At 42.6% G+C, this 23,477-nt stretch overlaps 1 long non-coding RNA gene across 1 annotated transcript in view; it reads left to right on the top strand.

Moving 5' to 3' along the window:
- LOC125484026 overlaps nucleotides 1-13,834 on the top strand; it is a 74,795-nt gene extending 60,961 nt beyond the window's left edge. The window contains exon 3 of the long non-coding RNA XR_007262895.1: nucleotides 13,787-13,834. This is a non-coding gene — a long non-coding RNA (uncharacterized LOC125484026). The remainder of the gene's footprint in view (nucleotides 1-13,786) is intronic.
- Nucleotides 13,835-23,477: the final 9,643 nt, after the last annotated feature.

Genomic DNA, 23,477 nt, shown 5'->3' with positions numbered 1-23,477 from the left:
AGAAAATTTTAACCATTTGGCAGACGCTTGCCTTCGATTTGGGATTTTGCTGTGGGGTGACCTAGATTCTCTCCGTTCAGGATATGTCCTGAGTGATGCTATGCCATTGCCTGTACTCAAGTGGTATTCCTTGAGCTCAGTTGGCCTGGCGAGAGTATCCACTTCCATCGGAATACACTGCAACTCACATGCTCCACTTGCTGCATTTTCCAATGATAAAGCCAGTTGCAGAGCCTGTTTGAAGTCCAGTTGGGTTTCAGTGGGTAGGCCCTTTTGCACGGCTACATCATTAATCCCAAATACCAAACGTTCCTCTCAGCATCTCATTAAGGGTTAAATCAAAGTCACATGCCTCTGTCAGTTGCTTTAACCTAGTCCCAAATCGTGATACGGATTCCCCTGGTTCTCAGATTGCTGAGTAAAACCAATAGCATCCCAGAATTAGAAGAAGCTTAGGATCATAATATTCCTTGGCTAAATCTGTCAACTCTTGAAAGGTTTTAATATCTGGTGCCTCAGGGAAAGTTAGGCTCCTAATAACCAAAAAAAGTTACGAGCCCACAAGCAGTCAGAAGGATTACTTGTTGTTTTTCATCTACCCCAATGTCATTTGCCCAGAAAAAAAAACACATTCTTTCCACATTCTGGGCCCAGTCTTAAATGGCAGGATCAAGTGAGTCAAGGTTTCCAAATAGTGGCATGATGCCAGAAATGTTTACCCCAACTCAAAAACGACTGTTCAGAGTGAATTTCTTCAGGAGCATGCTTTTGTCTCATAGCCACTGAAATAACTCCACAGAGACCGGTATCCCTCCACTAAGACACCCTTTATTTACACGTGGAAAGTCCTTGACAGTGATCCAGCTGCCTCAGTGCCAGCTCTCAGCGTGAACATAACCTCTGACGCTCCTGTTTCTATCTGTCAGCCAGGGCTCCTTGATTGGACCAGATTAACAGCCCCAATCAGGGAACTCATATTTTATAAGGTACACCTGGCTGACCTTGTTATAATCACCACAGTGGGTCATTGAGTTTATTCAAGGCAGAGTTTGAGGGATTTTTGACAGACAAGCCCATGGAGTTGAGGCCACATGATCATGGCAGAACAGGCTCTCAGGACAGAATGGTCTGCTGCTTTTCTGAAGTCCTATGGAATGCCTTGCAATATCTTGCATGTCTAGTCCATATCAAAATGTGTTATGTTGCATCTTTAACTTTCTTTCAATTTATCTAACGACAAAAGAAAAGCTTATGGAAAGTGTCACATTGGAAACTAATAGGACATGTAGGGGTGTGGTTTGGATCATACACCTCTTGCTGATGACTATGATCTTTCTTGGGCCTACAGAGGCTGTGTATTGTGTTTCATAGTTCCTCGTTCCACAATTAGTGAGAAGGTTGTAGGGACAGTCAGGAGATGGCAGTGTTGTACAGCGCAGGAGAGCTGTGGCAGAAACACAGATCTGCCTGTGATTTGGCAGCACAGGTCTTGCCTGCCAAGCTCACATTATAAAATGTGGGCATGTGACTTTCATTGCAGTTCTGCTCTGAGCGCCTCAGTTTCCAGGGTAAAGTAGAGCAGGAAATTGGAAGGCAATCTGTTCTATCCATTCCCCTCAAAATGTGCACAGGTTCTTGGCTGGCAAATACCTGGAGCCCGGGTGTTTCTCCTTCAACCCAGGTGAAAGCTCAAAAATTGTATAAATTGTCACTCTGATGACCATCCTAGTCTCTGATGACCACGCACTGCTTTCTTCCCAGGTGTAAAACACCCCCAAGTTGTCCAGGTTTGAGCTGGAAGCAGGTTTACCCAATTTGGGAGAGATTATAGCAGTGCTGCAGGTTTGTTACTGAGTCCAGTTACTGGCACATTCACCTCTTCCTGTTTGGATCGAGGTATACCCATCCTGGTTTGATGGAGGGTTGACGGATCACGGAACGAAAAGCAGACTCGATTGGGAATGTTTAACAGATAGGAAGGCTGTCTAATTTTACCCTGGTAATTTTACAGAGCCTTTCCCATCAGTACATCACACTTTCAGTGACATTGCGTAAAAGAAGATAGATCAGGGTGATTAAGAGGAGTGGCAGGGCAGCTTAGGGGGCGACATGGTGGCACAGTGGTTAGCACTGCTGCCTCACAGCGCCAGGGACCCGGGTTCAATTCCACCCTCAGGTGACTCTCTGTGCAGAGGTTGCACATTCTCCCTGTGTCTGCGAGGATTTCCTTTGGGTGCTCTGGTTTCCTCCCACAGTCCAAAGACGTGCAGACTAGAGTGGATTGGCCGTGCTAAATTGCCCATAGTGTCCAGGGACTGTGCAGGCTAGGTGGATTAGCCTTGGGAAATGTTGGGGGGGTGGGGTGGGTCTGGGGGGGATGCTCTTCAGAGGTTCAGTGTAGACTCAATGGGTCAAATGGCCTGCTTCCAAACTGTGGAGATTCTATGAAGAGCCAGTTCCAAAGCATGGCACTAATCATGTATGTCAGCTACAGCACACTCATTTAGCCACAAATTACCAAATCACTCAGATAAAAAATCATGTCCAATTGGTCCACCTAATATCCTTCTCAAAATTATGATGTCTCCTGGACCTGAACTGCAAAATTAGAACTGTCCTGTGCGATAAGCAAACAGGTTGCAGCTTTATAAGATTTTGGTTAGGCCAGACTTTTAGAGCATTCCATTCAATTCTGGCTGCCCCATAACAGGAAGGATGTGGAGGCTTTGGACAGGGTGCAGAAGAGGTTTACCAGGATGCTGCCTGGATTAGAGGGTATGAGCTATAAGGAGAGGCTAGGAAAACTCAAGTTGTTTTCTCTGGAGCGACGAAGGCTGGGGGAGACTTGATAGAAGTTTATAAAATTATGAGATGCATAGATAGAGTTGACAGTCAGAATCTCTTTCCCAGAGTTGAAATGTCTAATACTAGGGGGCATGCATTTAAGGTGAAGGGGGAAAGTTCAAAGGAGAAGTGAAGGGCAAGATTTTTACACAAAGAGTGGTAGGAGTCTGGAACATGCTGCCAGGGGTGGTGGTGGAGGCAGATACAAGAGGGGCATTTAAGGGACTTTTAGATAAGCACATGAATATGCAGGGAATGGAGGGATATGGTCCACGGGCAGGCAGAAGGGTTAAGTTTAATTTGACATCATAACATCATGGGCAGAAGAGGAGCAGAATGGATGGCCCGTGATTGGTTGAAAGATCATTAAAGTGTTGGCAATCCAGGACCAACAAAGTGGGACAGGGGAAGAAACAAACCATGTGGCTTGAGAGGTGTGAATGGCACAATGAGGGATAGCTACCATCTGGAAGCAAATGCAATTGAAAAATGAGTTAGCACCAAATCCTGCAAAATGATCCTGAATATTTACAGGGATCTGGTGATATCATTGGGCCAGAGACCCAGAGGACCAGGCTAATGCTATCAGTTCAAACCCAATCATGGCAGTAGGTGGAATTTAAATTCAGTTGCTAAATCCAGAATTGGTGGTTGCCATGAAACTATCAGTGATTGTCGTAACAACCAATCTTGTTCTGCTCATGCCCTGTAGAGGAGGAAATCTGCTGTCCTTACCTGGTCTGGCCTACATGTGACTCCAGACCCACAGCAATGTAGGTGACTCTTAAAACACCTTCTGACTTTGATTAATAAGTCACTCAGCTCAAGAGCGATTAGGGACGGATGACAAACACTGGCCTTGCCACACTCATATACCACAAAATAATAAAAATTAAAAATGATATATTGAGACAGAGTGATCACTGCTGCCTTGATCTTAGTGGGAACAAGGGGGTTAAGGGAATAAAAATGTAGAAAGCAAAACATAGTCAATTCACTGTGCAAGGAAACACTTATGCAAAAATGCATTCCTAAATTCAGCATACAGGCAATAACATGAGCAAAAAAAATCTGTCATTATAATAGGCCAGGAAGTGTGTCAACAGTAATAATACCTATGAATAGCATGTCATAGGCTGGAAGTATCTCGTGGGGGGGAGTCTTGAAACTTCTAATTACGTGGGGTCATCGCGGTAGTGAGGACAGGATGGTTTGTGCTGGCTGGGGGCATCTGCGATTGGAGGACACAGTTTCAGAATAAGGGGCAAGCCATTTAAGACTGAGATGGGGAGGAATTTCTTCACTCAGAGGCCAGTGAAACTGTAGAAGTCTCTACGCCAGAAGTCTGTGAAAGCTCAGGCATTGAGTGTGTTCAAGACAGAAATCGGATAGATTCCGAGACATCAAAAACATAGAGAGGTATGGGGATAGTCAGGAAAATAGTAGGCACGGAGATAATCAGCCCTAATCTGTTTGAGAGGTAGAGCCTAGGTGTGGTGGCCCAAATGGTCTACAGCTACTCTTATGTTCCCTGGTGATGTAAGGGGCTTTGAGACAGTGTAAGGAAAGCTCTCTGTGTGATCATTATCAGCCATGTGCAACTTGTCTTAGAGGTCTCTTGTAACAGTCAAAAAGGCAATTGTGATATGACCGCTGATGAAGCTGAACTTGTGGGAGACAGTGGGGGTAAGTCATTTCTGATCATCATAGGTTTTCAGCACATTTCCAGAGGGTAAAATTGTGCGTACCTCTCCTTGTTCCTAGGCTAGCACATCATAAGGTACATTTCTTCTCCAGGGTCTGATCTGATCAGTGCTCTGGGTCTGAATAGGGGCTAGGGTATTGGGGAACATCATCAAGGAGTTGACCCCTCTAGTACGGGAAAAGTTTCTCCCTGTCTACATCGTCCAGGCCTCTCAGAACTTTGTACACCTCAGTCAGATCCCTCCCAGTCTTCTCTGCTTAAGCAAAACATCCCTAGGACGATCGAGTCTCTCTTTCTTTTTGGTCTCCTGTTCATGTTAATGCAGGGAGTTGGAGCTAAGTGCCAGGTTTTCTGTGGATTAAAGACAAGAAGGCCTTGGAGAAAGAGACCAGAAGATTCTCTATCAGGAACGAAAAGATTTACAGCATCTGCAGTTCTTTCAGTTTTTATTAGAAGATTCACTATGTCTACAGTAAAGAGATCAAGAGATTGAGGGGCAAAGCTGCGAACTTTGTGGAAGATTCAACTTTGTGGGTGTAAGTCAGAAAACTGGATGTGTAAACATTTGATCCCATAGTTTAGATTCAAACAGAGAGCTGGATGAAAAATAAAGGTAAAATAGGAACTGGATTCAGAGAGCATCCATCTTCTCTGGCAACTTATAAAATGAGGAGATAATTGATTTGAGAGAAATCTATTTGTACGTTTTGATTCTCAGTGATAGGTTCTAGACATAGAAACAGAGAAATAGGAGCGACAGTAGGGCGTCTGGCCTTTAGATCCTACTCTGCCACTCAATACGATCATGGCTGACCACCTAACTCAGTCTCTTGTTCCCCTTTCTCCTCACACCCTTTGATCCCTCTAGCCCCAAGAACTATATCTAACTTCTTCTTGAAAACATTCAATGTTTTGGTCTCAACCGCTTTTTGTAGCACAGAATTCCACAGGCTCCACACTTTCTGAGTGAAGAAATTCCTTCTCATCTCAGCCCTAAATGTCCTACTCTGTATCCTTAGACTGTGAGCCCTGGTTCTGGAATGGAATTAATCTCCTGTTTACTAGCTCTCAGCAAGTTATTTACATCCTTGTGATTTTTTAAAAACATTGTTCCATAAAATGAATTCAGGAATCTTACAAACCTATACATTTGGCAGTGTATAATTTGTGCTATTCAAAACTGAACCCTAATGATCGTTTAAATGTTGCACTGCTTATAGGTGGATAATTTGGGCCACCCACGCTAATCATTTTCCCCTGTACTTTTCCTTTGCTCTTACCCACCCTTGTTTTGGACTCTGTTTAAGATCCCTTTTCAGTCACGTTACAGCCTGCACCTTGTTAACCACTGATGGTAAAGTATTTCATGCAAAAAGAACCCCTGATATATACAATATGTCTAGATAAAAGTTCTCAGTTGCAATAGAATTGTACTGAACAATCATTACTGACCTACACTGACATCCAGTAGGGTACAACCTCCATTTTAAAATCCTTATCCTTCATTTTGAATCCCTCTGCGAGTCCTCAGCTCCCACCACACACCCTACTCCCTGATCTCGGTGATTTCAGACTCGCCACATTGCAGAGCAACCTATTTTCATCCAGTTCTAGTCTCTTCTGTGGTCCCATTCTTAATCTGTCCAAAACTGGTGGCCACGCCTTCAGCCTCCTGGGGCCTAAGATCCCGAATTCTCTTTTCAAACCTCTCTTTCTTCTTGGGAGATGGTTCTTAACAGTCAACTCTTTGACCATGATTTTGACCATCTAGCTTGACACATTGTTCTGCTTTTCTCACATTCCAATCACTTAATCTGCACTATCAGAACCCTTTCACCCCCAGCACTCCACCCCCACTATTGCGTAAATGCTGCCCCCTCCACACCTCACGTCAGCTCAGATGAAGAGTCATCTAGACTCAAAACGTTAGCTTGCTCCCTCTTCATGGATGCTGCCTGATCCGTTGTGATCTCCAGGATTTTTTTGTTTTCAGTACAGATTCCAGCATCCGCAGTAATTTTCTCCTATCTCATTCTGTGTTTTGGTGTCAACTGATGATAGATAAAACTTTTTTGAAGCACTTTGGGATGTTTAACTATATTGGAAGGCCTGAGGGAAATGCAAGTAGCTATTGTTTTTGTTGTTGCAGCCTTGTCATCAGTCCCAATGTCATCCTGTGATACCATAAAACTATGAGCAGAAGTAGGCTATTCAGCCCATGGAGTCTACTCTGCCTTTCAGTGAGATCATGGCTCATCTGATAATCCTCAACTCCACTTTCCTAACTGTTCCCCAAAACCCTTGATTCCCTTACTGATTAAAAATCTGTCTATCTCAGCCTTGAGGATACTTAACAACCCAACCTCGATAGCCTTCTGCGATAAAGAATTCCACGTCCTCATCTCTTCTTTAAATGAATGACCCCTTACCCTGAGATGATGCTCTCTGGTCCTAGACCTTCACACAAGGGATAATAAGCACAGCTCTGATGAACAATCTAAGGACCTTGAATGTTACAATAAGTTTGCCTCTCTTTCTTCTCAAAGCCAATGAGTATAAGCCCAACCTAGTCAACCTATCCTTGCAATACAGTTCCTCTATACCTGGAATCTACTTCATGGACCTTTTCTGACTGCCTCCAATGGTTGTATGCTTCTATGTTCAATGCTCCACGTGTAAGAACATGGATTAATTTTGTTTCGCTAAATCAGCAAAGATCCTTAAAGGCAGCACAGGTCAGAGAGGAAATTAGTGAACCCAATCTCTGCCTCATTCCTGTGATGAATGGCATTTCCTATGAGGAAAGCTTGGGCAGGCTGGGCCCACATCCTTGGAGCTTTGAAAATTGAGTGGTAATCTTTTCGAAACATCAAAGGCAATATTTGGAAAAAACAGAGTTAATGTTTCGAGTCCAGTGACCCTTCCTTGGGACACAGGATCACCGGACCCGAAATGTTAACTCTTGTTTTTTTTTCCTTCACAGATGCTGCCAGACCTGCTGAGCTTTTCCAGCAACTTCTGTTTTTGTTCCTGATTTACAGCATCTGCAGTTCTTTTGGTTTTTATAAGGCAATATTAGGATTGGACAGGCCGAATGCTGAAAGGGTGTTTCTTCTTGTGGAAGAGACTAGAACTAGGGGACACCATTTAACAAAAAGGGGATTACCCATTTAATACAGATTTGGGAAAGATTTGTTTACTCTCGGACATTCGTTAGACTATGGGATTCTCCTCTCCAGCTGAATCACTGAATATTTTTAAGGCCAAGTTAGATTGATTTTTGGTGTCAAGGGTTATGGGGAACAGACAGGCAGGAATGTGGAGTTAAGCCCACAGTCAGATCAGCCAATATCTTATTGGATAGTGGAGCAGGTTCGACAGGCTGAATGGCCTGTTTTCACTTCAAATTCTTGCGATCTTTTATTCATAAACTGGAAGTTTTCAACTTGAACCTATCACAACCCACGGAGTACATCGTGTTTCCTTGATCGAAATTTGTTGCCGCATTGTCTGTGATTTAACAGAAATACCGAGGTTTGGTACTGCAAGTGACATCATGCGGATGTTGTCACTATGGTAACATGCCCGCAGTGAAACGACACAGGCTCAGTATAGTCTATGATAGAATCAAGACATGCCATCACCTAGTTTACCCTTTATTTTCCTTTTCATTCTTAATAATATCTTTAATGTCTCTAAATGGACAGTGTCCTATTCATTGACTGGAAACTAAAGTCACTCAATCTAGCCACTTTTTTGTCTATTGAATGCACTCTTGTTAAAATCAACAGTGATGTCCCAATTCTCTTTTATCTATGATGAATTATCTGACCCTTAAGATGGATTGCACTGGCTAGGGATAAGTATCCTCTCGGAGAGCAGCAGACATCCTGGTTTTGACTCTGTCTTCTTTCCAGTTCACAGCCCGTAAAGGCTATGCACACATGAACTCAAAGTCAAAGACTGACCTCAGTGTATGAGCCTGCCTTTGAGGCTGCCTCGGGTTTGAAGGGTCATTCTCACTTTATGATTAGAAATGGATCCGCAATCGCCCTGCCATCAGGGAAAATCATTAGCCCAAGGTTGCAAATCTGTGCGTGAGTATAAGGAGACCATCTGTAAACGCCTTTGACTGGTATGGTTACTTTGGTGATGAGTCCATTGTCTGTAATATAATATGCAGGGCTACGTCTGTGACATGTGATAGCTTAAATCATGGGTCACATTAACTCTGCCTAGAGATATTTTCAAATGGCCGACATTGTGTTAATTGGCCAAAAGATACCGTTCAAAAGAATAACCTGTCCCCTCCCTTTTGCTTTAAGTAATCTGTCCTGCTTTGCTTAATAATCGTGTGGCAAATTTGATCCTAGCTTAGTGATGAGAAGCAAAGCTCACTGAAGGTTCACTCTGGACATGGGAAATAATCTGATTTCAGTTTCAGTCGATTAGTGATAGAGTTACCCAAAACAGATTCCTTTTCATCCTAACTAATGTACCTATTCAGAATTCAGGTTGCAGGAATTAAAACTTTTGTTTTGTTTAATAAGTTTTGCTTTTGCCTGGAAGACGATGCATGCATGTAATTTGAAAATGTAACCCACAACATTCTGTGACACAATATGCGTTTTGTTGCTAACTGATGCTACCATAGGCTCTAACAATGACTAATTTCTCAAAGTTAATTGGCTTTGTTTGTCATTGACATTATCCCGTGTAGCATTTTCTTTCGAAGTGATAAATATTTGTTTAAATCAGTATTCTAAATTTTTAATTTTAAAATGCAGTAACGTTTGGAAACAAATTGAGGTTGTCAGATAACTACATTTCTATTGAGTACAGGTGAGTGTGTACATGTGTGCATATGTATATCTGCGTGTGTACGTGTACATGCATGTACAAGTGTGTTCGCACATGTGTGAGCGTGTGCAAATGTTTGTGAACATGTATATAGAAATGTGAGTGCGCAAGTGAGCGTGTACAAGTGTGCTTGCATGCAAGTGTGTGTGTGTGTGATTGTGCAAGTGAATGTGTGTAAATGTGTATATCTGTGGGTTTATTCCAATCATTTGTAAGTGTGCTTCAGGATAGACAATGGCAATGTGACCTTTCCTGTCTACCCTGGTGTTCAGTATTACAGGGCCATGTGGAATTAGCAGATGTTGTGGCTTTTTTTTGATCATTCCTTACCTATGTCAGTTGAGTTCATCAATCATCTTAATCACTCTGAGGGGCAACCTGTCGGCAGAGGGGGAAAAAAAACCCCTTTCCAATTTGATGCATTCCCTGATAACGGAAAGAGTTTGGATTAGCTGCACACCAGGGTCCATATGCTTCTGATTATTGCACTGTTTAGTTCCAGAACATTAACCCCTTAACAGCTGACTTCCCTGGAGGTTTCATTTCCTGCTAATGTCGCTCATTAAAAGTTTTATTCATTTTTGCTTTAAGTGTATTACAAAGCGGCAAATTGCTTCCCAAACATTTTTAATGTTTATCGTGGAACAAAGTCTTTATACCCTCAATCACATATTTAAAACTACGCAATTAATACTTTTTAACATTAAATGTGCAATTAGTACAGTGTAACTGGGACCCAGAGCAACTGAGACATCAGGCAACTGAAATTGGAGCCCTAATTAGTTAATGACCAAAGAATCATTGAAGCGATCATGAGTAATCTGAAGATCTTACCGCAAAAAAGGAATAGATCAAGGCGTAATCTTTTGTGGCATTATACACAAGAGGATAGGCTGTTTCTAAATATCTGACAAGGCAGATAACTGGAGCAGGCACACCAACCGTTAATCCGCTCCCATGTTAAAGTTGAAGTGGGAGATTTTCAGGGAGAATTGGGAAAATATGTTCCTGCATACAAAATACCAGGGCCCTCAGCAATGTACCAACTCTGTATTAAGCATCCCTCATTTTAATCGCTCCACTATTACCATGACCCTGAAAGCCAATTGCCCCCAATCCTTCGCCTGCCAACCCTTCCAGCTCCCTACTCCACTCTTCTCAATAAAGACTCAACTCAAAGTCTTGACCGATCTTTCAGTGATCTGCCTGCTTTTGCAGCTTCATATCATGTTCCATTTTAAGTATCAGGAGATGCAATGGCCTGGTCATATTATTGCTGGACTAATATTCCAGAGATCCAGATAACATTCTGGGGACTTGGGTTCAAATCTCACCACGGCAGATGGTGGAATTTGAATTCAATAAATATCTGGAATTAAGAGTCTAATGATGACCATGAATCCATTGCTGATTGTCAGAAAAACCCAACTGGTTCACTAATGCTCTTTAGGGAAGGAAACTGCCATCCTTACCTGGTCTGGCCTACATGTGACTCCAGACCCACAAGCAATGTGGTTGGTTAACCCTTAACTGCCCTCTGGGCAATTAGGGATGGGCAATAAATGCTGTTTAGCCAGCGATACCCTCATCCCATTAATGAATAAAAAAAATCTGACGAAGGGTTACTGGACCCGAAACGTTAACTCTGATTTCTTTCCACAGATGCTGCCAGACCTGCTGAGCTTTTCCAGCAACTTCCGTTTTTGTTTCTGATTTCCAGTATCTGTAGTTCTTTCAATTTTTATTTAGTATTTAACTCACTGCCACATCTCTTCCATGCCCGCCTTGAAGGAGTTCTGCTCCTCTCTCTGACAGGATTTCCACTTCAATCTTTTTTCTTGTCTACTGTCATTAATTTCATTGTCACTCCCGATGTTTGACCAGGTATTTGCTAAAACCTGTTTCCACAGCCACATCACATTCCTGTGGCTCAGACACACCCCGCATGAGTTCCGTAGAAGGGTCACTGGACCCGAAACATTAACTCTGATTTCTCTCCAGAGATGCTGCCAGACTTGCTGAGCTTTTCCAGCAATTTCTGTTTTTGTTTCTGTTTTAAGTATCTTTGTGATGTTAGCTCAGAAGCCAACTTGGAATATTGAATGATCTAAATAAAACCAGCATGCTATCCTTGGCACTCATTTACAATCATCTGCCAATTGACTAGCCCGTCAGCATTCACACCATCACGGTTGCCTATCTGAAAACAGGCTTAGAGGCCAAATCCATTCTTTACATTGCTTTTATATTTGAATATTGCTGAAAAAGGAACAACACGTTTTGTTGAAATTTATTGTCGTACACTTATCAGAATAATTTGCAAGAAAAGCCAAAGAAATGCTCATTTCAATGCAACAAAAGAGGCGACAATCATTCTTTAATTTCTCGAGGTATTTCCTCAACCAATCAAAATCAAACTGTCCGGTTTAAAACGTATATGATGATTGGCAATTAACTATCAGCCATCATGAATTGGTGCATTCTCCATGGGAACATGCCTTCCAATCACAGTCCACTTGCCAACCAATCAGCATTCTCCTCTCATACAGTATAAATGAGAAAGCAGCCCACTTGATTGGCATCCCATTCGTCACTTACAACATTAAGCCCCTCCACTGCCAATTTACAGTGAAGTATTGAAATAACTCACCAAAGATCTTTGCAAATCACAGCCTCTACCATCTAGAAGGGCAAAGAGCAATAAAAACACTTGGATACACCACTAAATGCAAGTTGTCCTCCAAGCCAAACACTATCCTGACCTAGAACCCCTTTGCTGTTCCTACGTAGTTGCTGGATTAAAAACCTGGAATTCCCTTCTGTTCTTTGGATGTATCTGTACCCCAAAGACTGCAGTATGGCAAAAAGGCATCATCACTTTCCCCAGGGCAATGAGGAATGGATAACAAGCACTGGCTTAGTCAGTGACACCCACATTTATGAACACATCAAAAAAAAATGTCGTTTTCCCTTTGTATTGGTATTCTCGCAAACTGTCCTGATGTGTGGAAGATGAATGTTTTTGACAATACGCAATTCCTGTACGACCAAACAACTACTCTAACATTCCAATTTAACTTTCAGTGTCTGCATCTAAAGTCGAAATTGCCTGCGTAAACTCACCACTGGGTGGTTAGGGGAGATGGTGGTTTAGAACTAATGTGATTGGGCTAGTAATCCAGAGGCTAGCACAAATGGTCTGGGGCCCTGGGCTTGAATCCTTCTTCTACCCCCAGGAATGTGTCTCCACTGTTCCCTGTCAGGACCACAGTATTAACAGGATCATCACACCCCATGATACAGCAGCCCTTACTTGTCGTGGGAATATGAGATAATGTTTATGCTGTGAATCCAAAACTTCATTCAGAAGAATCCTGAGCTGTCATTTGCACAATTCTAAACAGTGAAGCCATGCAACCATCGAGCCAGCCATGATGTTTGCTCATGGGATGTCAGCGGTGCTGGCTGGGTTAGTATTTATTGCCCATCCCCAACTACCTTTGACAAGGTGGTGGTGAGCTGCCTTCAGTCTGTGTGCTGTAGGAATCCCCCACAACATTGTTAGGGGAGGAATTCCAGAGTTTTGACCTTGCAACACTGAAGGAATAGTGATACATTTCCAAAATAAAGCAAAGAATGGTGATATATTTCCAAGCCTGATAGAGGGGAACTTGCAGGGGATGGTGTTCCCATTTATTTGCTGCCCTGGTCATTCTAGATAATAGTGGTTGTGGGTTTGAAAGGTGCTGACTGAGGAATTCTCAGGATTGGTGAATTTCTGCAGTACATCTTGTAGATAGTACACACTGCTGCTACTGAGTGTAGGTGGTGGAGGGAGTGGATGTTTGTGGATGTTGTGCTAATCTAGTGGGCTGCTTTGTCCTGGATGATATCAAGCTTCTTGTATGTTGGTGGAGCTGCGCCCATCCAGGCAACTGGGGAGTATTCCATCACACTCCTGACTTGTGTTTTATACATGGTGGATAGGTTTTGCTAAATCAGGAGGTGAGTTACTTGCTGCAGGATTCCCAGCCTCTGACCTGTTCTTATAGCCACAGTATTTTTTGGCTAATGCAATGCAGTTTCTAGCCAATGGTAACCCCTGAGATGTTAATATTTGGGGACTTATCAATCGCAAAGCCATTGAATATTAAGGGTTAAGAACTGGATGCACCTTTTCCTCATTATTAGTTCAGGTTTCTACGCACAATGCATACAGCTGTCAAGTTCTGGGTAAATTCTGACCCATTCATGCCCGAAGAATGTTAACTAAATCAGAAGCACATACAAGCCGCAATCGAATTGGTATTTTGCATGCAATGATTTTTGTTCTATGACAAGGAATTGACAAAATATTTCTTTGTTCCTATCTTACAGAGATTTGCAAACAAGCACCTTGGAGTTACAAAGGGGTGATGTTTCATTTAAAGTATCAATATTGCTTTACACTGGAGAGAAAATATCAATACCAAGATTTCAATTATATTGTTACTGCACTTGCAAGAATCAATAAACTTTTTAAACAACTTCCAAAAAATTATATTTCCACAAAGTCCTATTTCCCCAAGAGCCTAAGGTTTTAATGTTTCCCTGAATAGACAATCAGCTCATTAGCAAATTTACGATGAATAATAGACAAAACAAAATGTTCTGATCACATTAGCACTTAAAATAAAACAGGCAGCATTTAAAACAGCCCTCTGCAATGGAAAACATGGCCGTGAATCAGAAATGAGGTCCCGTGGCAGTCTCCCTCTGCTGGGGAAATCTCCCCTGACTACTTTGGAGGTAGGAGGGGACCCAGTGGGGGAGACTAGAACACTTGGGGCTGGGTGCTATTGATTAATTTATTATTAGGTGCATTGATGCTGGCTGTTCCAAGGCCACTGGGCTCTCCTATTGGATCAGGAATAATATGAGAGTGGCTTGTGCTTTGGAAGTTGCCTGGCAAACCTTGGCATGTTTTCTGATGACTTTCTGTTTTGGTGAGAGGGGTGGGTTCTCCCTTTCAAGGGCACCTAGTACCCAATCAGGAGAGTTGACACTGGGTGTGGGACCTCCAATACGATTGCATCCCCCCCACTCCCCCAACTCCCTCCCTCCCTCCCATTCTCCCTTGCTTTTGGCTTGATCACTGAATACGGTGACTCAGTGGTTAGCACTGCTGTCTCACAGTGCCAGGGACCTGGGTTCGGTTCCAACCTTGGGCAACTGTCTGTGTGGAGTTTGCACATTCTCCCCGTCCCTCCAGATGCTCCAATTTCCTCCCACAGTCCAAAGATGTGCAGGTTAGGGTGGATTGGACATACTAAATTGCCCCTTAGGGTCCAGGGGTGTGCAGGCTAGGTGGGTTGGCCATAGGGAATGCAGGGTTACAGGGATAGAGTAGGGGGGCTTTGTCTAGGTGGGATGCTCTTTGGAGGGTCGGTGTGAACTCGCTGGGCTGAATAGCCTCTTAGCACATTGTAGGTGTTCTATGATTAATCCTAGGCCTCACGGAACCACAAATTGTATTGGAGAAAAAGGAGGCCATTTGGCCCATAATGTCTGTGCTGGTTTTGCGTAGCCTGCAGTATATGCATTGCCAGAAGCCTCCTCCCCACATTACTGCAGTGCTGACCCCAATGAAGAGCCAATGAGATTTCTACCTCCTCCCCAGGGCTCTCAATCTTGCGGAAGGGCCAGCAGTGGGAGGTTAAATGCTTGCTGGGCACTCAATTCCACTAGGCCTGGCCCAAAGATCTGATGGGAGTTCCCAACATGGTTCTTCGACCAATAGGTGAGAACCACACCCCAGCCCCCAACACCACACCCCCACCACTGCCCCGCATAGGCTCCATTACACCTTAGCCTATCCATCAATGCTCAGAGAGTCATAGAGTCATACAGCATGGAAACAGACCCTTTGGTCAACCAGTCCAGGCTGAACATGATCCCAAACTAAACTAGTCCAACCTGTCTGTAATCTGTTCGACTATTCAGTTGGAATCTCGAGGGAGCTGCTTTGGTTCAGTCGGATGACTCTGTATTTTAGTTTTAGCTCTTATTTTCTGGAGGCAGTCTGACCATTTTTATTTTCATCTTCTCCCTGTTAAAATCCTGATGCTGGCCATTTCAATGAATTGGGAATCAGCAGAGTTCCCATTCAAATGCTTGAACTGAATCACCCTTTGGAAAAGAGATGACTGCAGGATATGGAGGCATTGGAGAAATGTTAAAAAAAAATTACAAAGGTGATACAAGGACTGAGAAAATTTGCCACCAATTAAGTCTGGGACTTGTTTCTCTAGAACAGAAAGCCACTGTGCAGGGACTTTAACAGGAGCCTTTATAAAGGTGAAGAAGTTTGGTCAGGTCAATTTCAAGAAGATGTCTCCACTTGTAGGGAATTCAGAAATTAGGAGCTTTTTAAATATAATAATCACAAAAAACAAAACTCAATCAGGAATTCAGGGAAGACAACTTTGTCCAGAGAGCGGTGAGAATGTGGGACTTGCTACCAAAATGAACAGTTGAGGTCATTAGCACAGGCATGTTCAGGGAATGTAGGTGAACACACGAGGAAGAGTCAAAAGTCAGTTTCCATTTGTCGTGAACGTTGCTGGGAAGGTCAACATTTATTACCCAGTTCTAATTGCCCTGTCTACCTTGCTGTGGGGGTCAGAGTGTCTTTCTTAGCCATTTCAGAGTCAGCCACATCACTGTGGGTCTGGAGTCACATGTCGGTCAGACCTGATATGTTCGGCAGATTTCCTTCCCTAAAGGACATGAGTGAACCAAGATGGACTTTTATGAAGATCCAGTAGTTTTATGGTTATTAATAATGAGATGAGAATTTGATTCCAGACTGAGTGGAACGTGAGTTACAGCAGAACCTCTGGGTTACTATCCCATAACATTACCATGAAATTGATCAGGGTGAGATAATGTAGGATGTAGGTTGTGGGGTGTGGTGGGGATGTTTATCTGGAACATAAATACTGACATGGGGCAATTGGATTGAATTACCTGTTTCTGGCCTTGCGACCTGATGCAACTCAACAATTGCAAAACAAATCCCAAAAACAAATGTAAAGAAAGGTGGCTCTGGGCTTTGTTTCAGTTGAGCTGGGTCACGTCTTTCAGCACATTGAGGTTTCCCAATGCTACAAAGGTGCACCCCAACCCCTGCTCAATCGATTATTCTCTGAGAGTTTGGACTGGGTTTTGCAATTTAAATACATTTCCTCTGCATCCAAAGCAAGACTGGATTCTTAGAGCAAACAACCATCCAGTGAGTCCAACATTACTGGGATCAAATGACAGAAAATGTCCTGAGTGATGTATTTCTGTGACTTTAATGTGATTTCGATTGATCTGCTCGTGTATGTATTGAATGTCATCTATCGATTCCAATGGGAAATCATTGTGGAAGATAACTCATTTTTAAATATAATATTCTCAAGGGCAATTAGGGATGATCAACAAATGTGGGCATTGACAGCGGCACACTAATCTTTTGAAAGTATATATCAAGAGAGTTCTCCTCCCAGTTTCCATTTAGATTTGGACAAAGAGAAAACGGAGGATTATAAACCTTTATTTATAGAATTTTACTTTGGTAAAAACAGGAAAAATCTGTTTGCTCGCACAGTCGAAACTCATGTGCAACAGGTTGTGGGTTATGTTAGGGCTTTCTCAAGAGGTTTCGGATAGCTTGTAATATCATCCCTTGCGTTGTGATAGTTTCATCTTGGAGAAAAGTGTCTCTTCATTTCCATGTTATTGATCACCTTCACTGTCCTGACAAACTGATTCATCTTCATCCAACATATTATTCCAACAGAAATTGATTTTACTCCATCTTTTAATGTCTGTGATCTAAAGCAGAATTTTCCCTCAAGCCTTCCCACTGGATTAGTGTAAGTATTGTGATCACTGGACAGAATACAACACCTGGTCTAATGCAGAGTGGGTGTCAGTATTGGATCCTTGCACTTATATCATGAGATGTGCATCCTACACATGGAATCACATCAAGATTACAGCCCAGAAACAGATTACTCGTCCCAGTAGATTCTAATCCGTGTTTTACGTGTTCCACAAGAGCTTGCTCCATCCCCACTTTATCTAATTCTATCAATGTACCCTTTCTATTCCTTCCTTCCTGATACAGTGATGGAAAACGTTGTGCCATTGAGTCCTATTGAGCTTGAGCAGTTAGCAAGCTAGTTAACCCATAGCCGAAACACATTGTCAACAGGCATAACCCATTCCAAAGTGCGTGAGACAACCCTTGATATCTGTGATTGTTATAGCATCAGAGGGAGATGGATACACAGCTTGCTGGTAAGCAGACAAACCCCTAGCAAGAGGCCAATTTAATTCATATGAGAAAGGCAAGTGATCAGGATGTGTGCTGGATAGATTGCAAGCAAGAAAAGGTCAAAGGTATTTCATTCAATTATATACAAAATTAGCCCAGCTTAAATTGGGGCACAGCAGATCTCCTAACAGAATTTAAAATATTTAACCAGAATTCGGAACTCTGCTGTTTAGATTGAGGTGTGAACAATGCAGGTAGAAAAAGACCTTAAGTTTTGCTTAGCAATTGGGAATGAAGATCTACATACATTTAACACATCCAGATTGACAGCTGAAATACTAAACAGATCTACAAAACATATGGACCAGATTAGAAGAGTAATTTAAAGGCAGATTAAACTTCTGCAGTCATCAAATAGAATTATGTTACTAAGACAGAAGCCTACAAAATCCATAGATCAGATGCAGGGAAAAAAGCTCTTTTCAGATAAAATTTGTTCATTTGGTGATCACATCCATCCAATGGAAACTTTCCAGAAAGATTTTCTAGATAAACTAGAAACTTAAAGTGTCAATGAGCTACTGTAGGATGGAGGTATGAAGTGATCCTTGCTGGTTGACAAAGCTTACAGGTTCTGAGAATGAACTCAGCAGTTGACCCAATTGCTAGAATACCTAAACATACAAAGACATGAATAAGGCGCTGCCTTCTGTATGCACCAAGGAAAGGCCAAGCTTTCAACCAACTTTGTAAGGTGTGTGGCAGAAGAGGTCATTGGCAGAGGCAGTGTACTTAGATCAAAGACTTATACCACTTATACCACAGCCTTGCCCCAAACCAAACTGACTGTACTCGAGGACAGTCATCCAGCAACCATAAAGACCCTCTTCTATCCCACCAGATGTGTATGCACGAGGTGATCGATAAACTAGGATCTGATGAAATACATGATAAAACAAAGAGTGGTGTACACATGTTTCACACTGTCAGTCTAATGGAAAACATCAATGTCAACTCATAATCAAAAGTGTTTGTGAAACTTCAAATGATTTGTTTTAAGAAAACTGGTGACTATTCATTATTGGCTAAGATAGACACAGGGCCAAGTGTCAATATTTTTAATGAAAAATGAATTTTTAATGAATTTTTAAAAATATACACACCAACAGACTTGGGAAGCCATGGCCAAACATTTAATGTAAAGCTTTCAGCATATAATGGGTCACCAATTCCATGTGTAAGATCAATAATGCTTGAGGGCAAGTACAATCAATTTGAATCATTGAATCCTACAGTGTGAAAGCAGGCCATTTGGCCCATTCAGCACATACCAATGCTCCAAAGAGCATCCCACCCTGACTCACCCCTTGCCTTATCCCTGTAACCATGCATTTCCCATGGGTATGCCACCTAACCCGCACATCCCTGGACTGTGGGAGGAAACCGGAGCACCTGGAGGAAACCCACGCAGACACAGGGAGAATGTGCAAACTCCACACAGACAGTCATCCAAGGCTGGAATTGAACCCAGGTTCCTGGCACTGTGAGGCAGCAGTGCCAAACACTGAGCCACCATGCTGCTCCTTGATAGCTTAGATGTTCTACATTGTAAACAGCGGTGGATGAGCAATTGCTAGTACAACAGCATGTTCTGTGACCTTGCACTAGTTACAAGCTATAGAATTATTCAAACATCAGAAATGCAACTGAAACTGTAGCAGACTATTCAAGAAACACTTGTGGATCTCAATAGGAAAGATGAAAAGCCCACTTTATTCTCTTCTGAGTGGAGCTAAAATCTCAGCTCTCTGATGTGGAGAGAACCAAAATATGGTCAAGAGGAAAAGGCAGACTGACCAGTGCAGGATAAATCCAAACTTGAGTTGACAGTTTCTGAGATAATGAAGTCACCAGCGGACATCTCTGTTCAGTGAACAAAGATGATTGAAAAGCTGGAAGTGAAGGACAGGATATAGGAGGAATACAAAAAGTCTGTATCCACAATCCAATGAAATGATTACCAGTTTACTGGAAGTTCTGGAGCAATGTGCACACAGAACAGATCAGGCTCAGCAGGTGCAGCAACAGAAACATCACAGTGAGTGCAAAGCAATGCCACAGCAAATGACAGACCTGCAAAAACAGGTGGAGGTGCACAGCACTCACAACAAGGAGCTGAAAATCACTCACGAGAAAGTGCTTTCAGAAATAAATGCTAACAATGAAAGCAGGTCTGAGGGGAAACCAAACAAGCTCTTAAGCTGCAAATGGAAGTGATTCAGGCTTCAAAGAAAACAAAAAGGAAAGGAAAATGTTGGAGAGGTTGAACAGTTATTAGAGGAGCTTATACAGGAGAAAATATGCTGGATCAATGTAAGGTTAAAACTTTGATAAGAATCCATCATGCAAGATCAGAAGTTTCAAAATGAGCTGGGAGCTCTTAAGGAACAAAATAAAAGATACCAAGAAGATTTGAACCACTTGAAACATCTTGGGGAATTAGATCAGTTGTACAAAAGCTTGGCTGTAGTGCATTAATATAAACAAATTGTGAAAAAGAAATTGCAATCCATGCAAGAAAAACTTGACAGTACCTCCAGAAAAAAATTACTATTGCAAGAATTGGACATATCAGCAAATTACCTATTTGTTCTCTAAAGTTTTGGTAAAGATCTATAGCTTGGGTTGCGGGTGAGATTATTGATTTGCTCGCCAAGCTGGCTTGTTCTCGCCACCATGCTAGGTGACATCATCAGTGAAGCCTCCGATGAAGTGATGTTGTTCTACTCAGGTTGGAATTTATACTGTCCCGCCCGTTATGGTGATGATCTGCATGGGTTTGTACCCATTGGTCTATTGGACCCCATACACAAACCCATACAGATCACCATAACAGACCAGACAGTATAAATTCCAAGCAGAGTAGAATAACATTGTTTCATCAGAGGATTCATTGACGATGTCACCCAGACGAAATGTCTGAACGAGAACAAGCCAGCTCGGCGAGCAAGTTAACAACCTCACCTATGTGTTCTAGTGACTCTTAGGCTTATTTGATATTGTATACAGTCAAATCTTCTTTTGGAAATTTGAGTGGATGTTCTGTTTACATCACCTTTCAGAGAATTTAAGTGCTGTGTGTCCTGTGTGTATACAATGTTGTGACTCTACAAATTCAAGAGTTCTGGATGTTCCCCAGTTCCTCCAGAATGTGATCTCTTCAGAATGGGAAGGTTGGTTAGAACTATGGCTTGAGGACTGCCTTGATTGTGATCTTGACCATGATTTTGGTTCCTGACGTTCCATGGTCTGGAGAGTGTCGTCATCATGGCATTCCTCCTTGGTTTGCCCCAGTCAATCGTTAATTACAGAAAGTGACAGGGGTCCTGCAGTTCCTCCCATACTATTCCCTCAGCTGTGTGCACAAAATATCATCGCTCCTAGCCTGCTGCCTCATAGATGACCAGACCATCCATGTTACAGATTGCCCTTGACTCAAGTGTAGCTACCATCATGCACGCTCACATCTATTATAATGGGTAGCCTTCTACTCCCAGAAAGACAATTCCTTTTTAGAATTAGAATTAGAATTAGACTTATTGTCACATGTACTCAAATGAGCGCATGAAATGTTTACAAAGTCTCCATTTATGGCACCATCTTAGGTACAAAGTTACCTAGGTACAGGATCTTGGGGATAAATAAAAAAAAATAAAAAGTTCAGCATTACAGTTCTTCAAGCCAGGTCTCATAAGGTTCTGTGGCCTCAACAGTGGAGTCAATCTCTTTGGTAGGATTGGGAGTCCAATGTTTGATTTTCTACCGATCAGTAATCCTGATCGCATTAAGACGTGCTGGAGATAGGTGGATCGATAGTTTAACGAGACTGTCTAAACGTCAGCAATTTCCTACAGAATGGATTTGATACTGAGCCCCATGCTAGGTTTCCCCATTTGATTGTGGGTACCTTGGCGAGCTGGTTGCATGTTCAAATCCAGCACTGGCTGCAAGCTGGCTGAAAGATGTGCCAATGAACTGTGGTCCATTGTCTGGCACAACCACATCAGGGATCCCAGGAGTAGTGAATATGCAAAACCCTGTCAAATGCTTCTGTGATTACAATGTGTAGCTTTTGCACCTCTATCCTCTGCAAAATATTCTCAACAGTATTAGATAAAATTGTTTTTCTAATACAATATGTTGCTATCCACTTATTCCCATGGCCCGGTGTATTGGTGATCAGTGTATCTTACTGCTGAGGGATGTGGATAGTCGAAATATTACAGTCAGCGACGAAGCCATCAATCTCTTTTGAGATCCCAAGCTATTACATTGACAATAAATGAACAGGCAATGGCCATCCTGCCATGGCAGATGGTGGAACTTGAATTCATAAAAAATCTGAAATTTAAGAAACCGATGCTGATTGTTGGAGGAAAGCACATCTCGTTTACTAATGTCCTTTAGGGAAGGAAACTGCCATTGTTACCTAGCCTTGCCAGTGCATGACTCCAGACACACAGCAATGAGCAATTAAGGATGGGCAATAAAATGCTGACCGACCCACGACCTGTGAATGAGAAAAAATACAATCCTGGCTCTGCACTTGGTAATCCACAAGGCTCTCTGACACAGCTTGTCTGGGATCTCTCACTGGAGTGCATCTGGAATCACCAGCATCCCATCAAACACCAACAAGTCACTAACAATTGAGGAACACTGTCAATGCTCAAAATAGGTCTTCATGGTGAACTCTTTGGACTGATCATCCTTTAATGCAATACCAATAAATATTCTCGATCTTTCTTTTGTTCCTGACGGATTTGATTGAGCCTCTTTTTGAGTATTTCACAATAGCCTGAGTATACATTCCAATCTCACCAGTAAATTTCTCATCTTCCATTATATGACTGTCAAAGGACATTCTGAAGAGTACATCCACTGTCGTTTCCAACTTCCTCTACACATATATCACCGTGGAGGCAAACCTCATAAACAGAGTCAGAATTTCTGCATTGTGGCCCCAAACTTTTAACTAATAGGGAGATCAATGATTAATGGTTTGTGTCTTTGAGCACTCTCAGGCCAAGGGTATAGTCTCAAAATCTCTTAGGTTTCCAATTGGACAGGAGAAAAATTAAATATTTTTGCAATTAGATAAGTTTTCACAAATTTATTACAACATGTCTTCAAACAGGTCTGTTTGGTCCTCATCACATTCCCAAAGTAAAAGGGAACTTATGCAGTCTGGAATCTGTTGCCAGTGACTCTCCCATCAGTGTTACATTTCAATCCCTGACTCATATTCCGCTTGGGAACCCTGCAGCCCAATGGTATCAATGTGGATTTCACAAGTTTCAAAATCTCCCCTCCCCCTACCGCATCCCAAAACCAGCCCAGCTCGTCCCTGCCTCCCTAACCTGTTCTTCCTCCACCTATCCCCTCATCCCACTTCAAGCCGCACCTCCATCTCCTACCGACCAACCTCATCCCGCCCCCTTGACCTGTCTGTCCTCCCTGGACTGACCTATCCCCTCCCTAACTCCCTACCTCCACTCACCTTTACTGGCTCCATCCCCGCCTCTTCGACCTGTTTGTTTCCTCTCCACCTATCCTCTCCTCTATCCATCTTCTATCCGCCTCCCACTCTCTCCCTATTTATTTCAGAACGCCCTTCCCCTCCCCCTTTTCTGATGAAGGGTCTAGGCCCGAAACGTCAGCCTTCCTGCTCCTATGATGCTGCTTGGCCTGCTGTGCTCATCC

This window comes from Rhincodon typus, chromosome 9, assembly GCF_021869965.1.
Source record: "Rhincodon typus isolate 14 chromosome 9, sRhiTyp1.1, whole genome shotgun sequence".
Classification (NCBI taxonomy): Eukaryota; Metazoa; Chordata; class Chondrichthyes; order Orectolobiformes; family Rhincodontidae; genus Rhincodon; species Rhincodon typus.
Note: the sequence above shows the minus strand (reverse complement) of the source record. Positions and strands in the feature narration are given on the sequence as shown.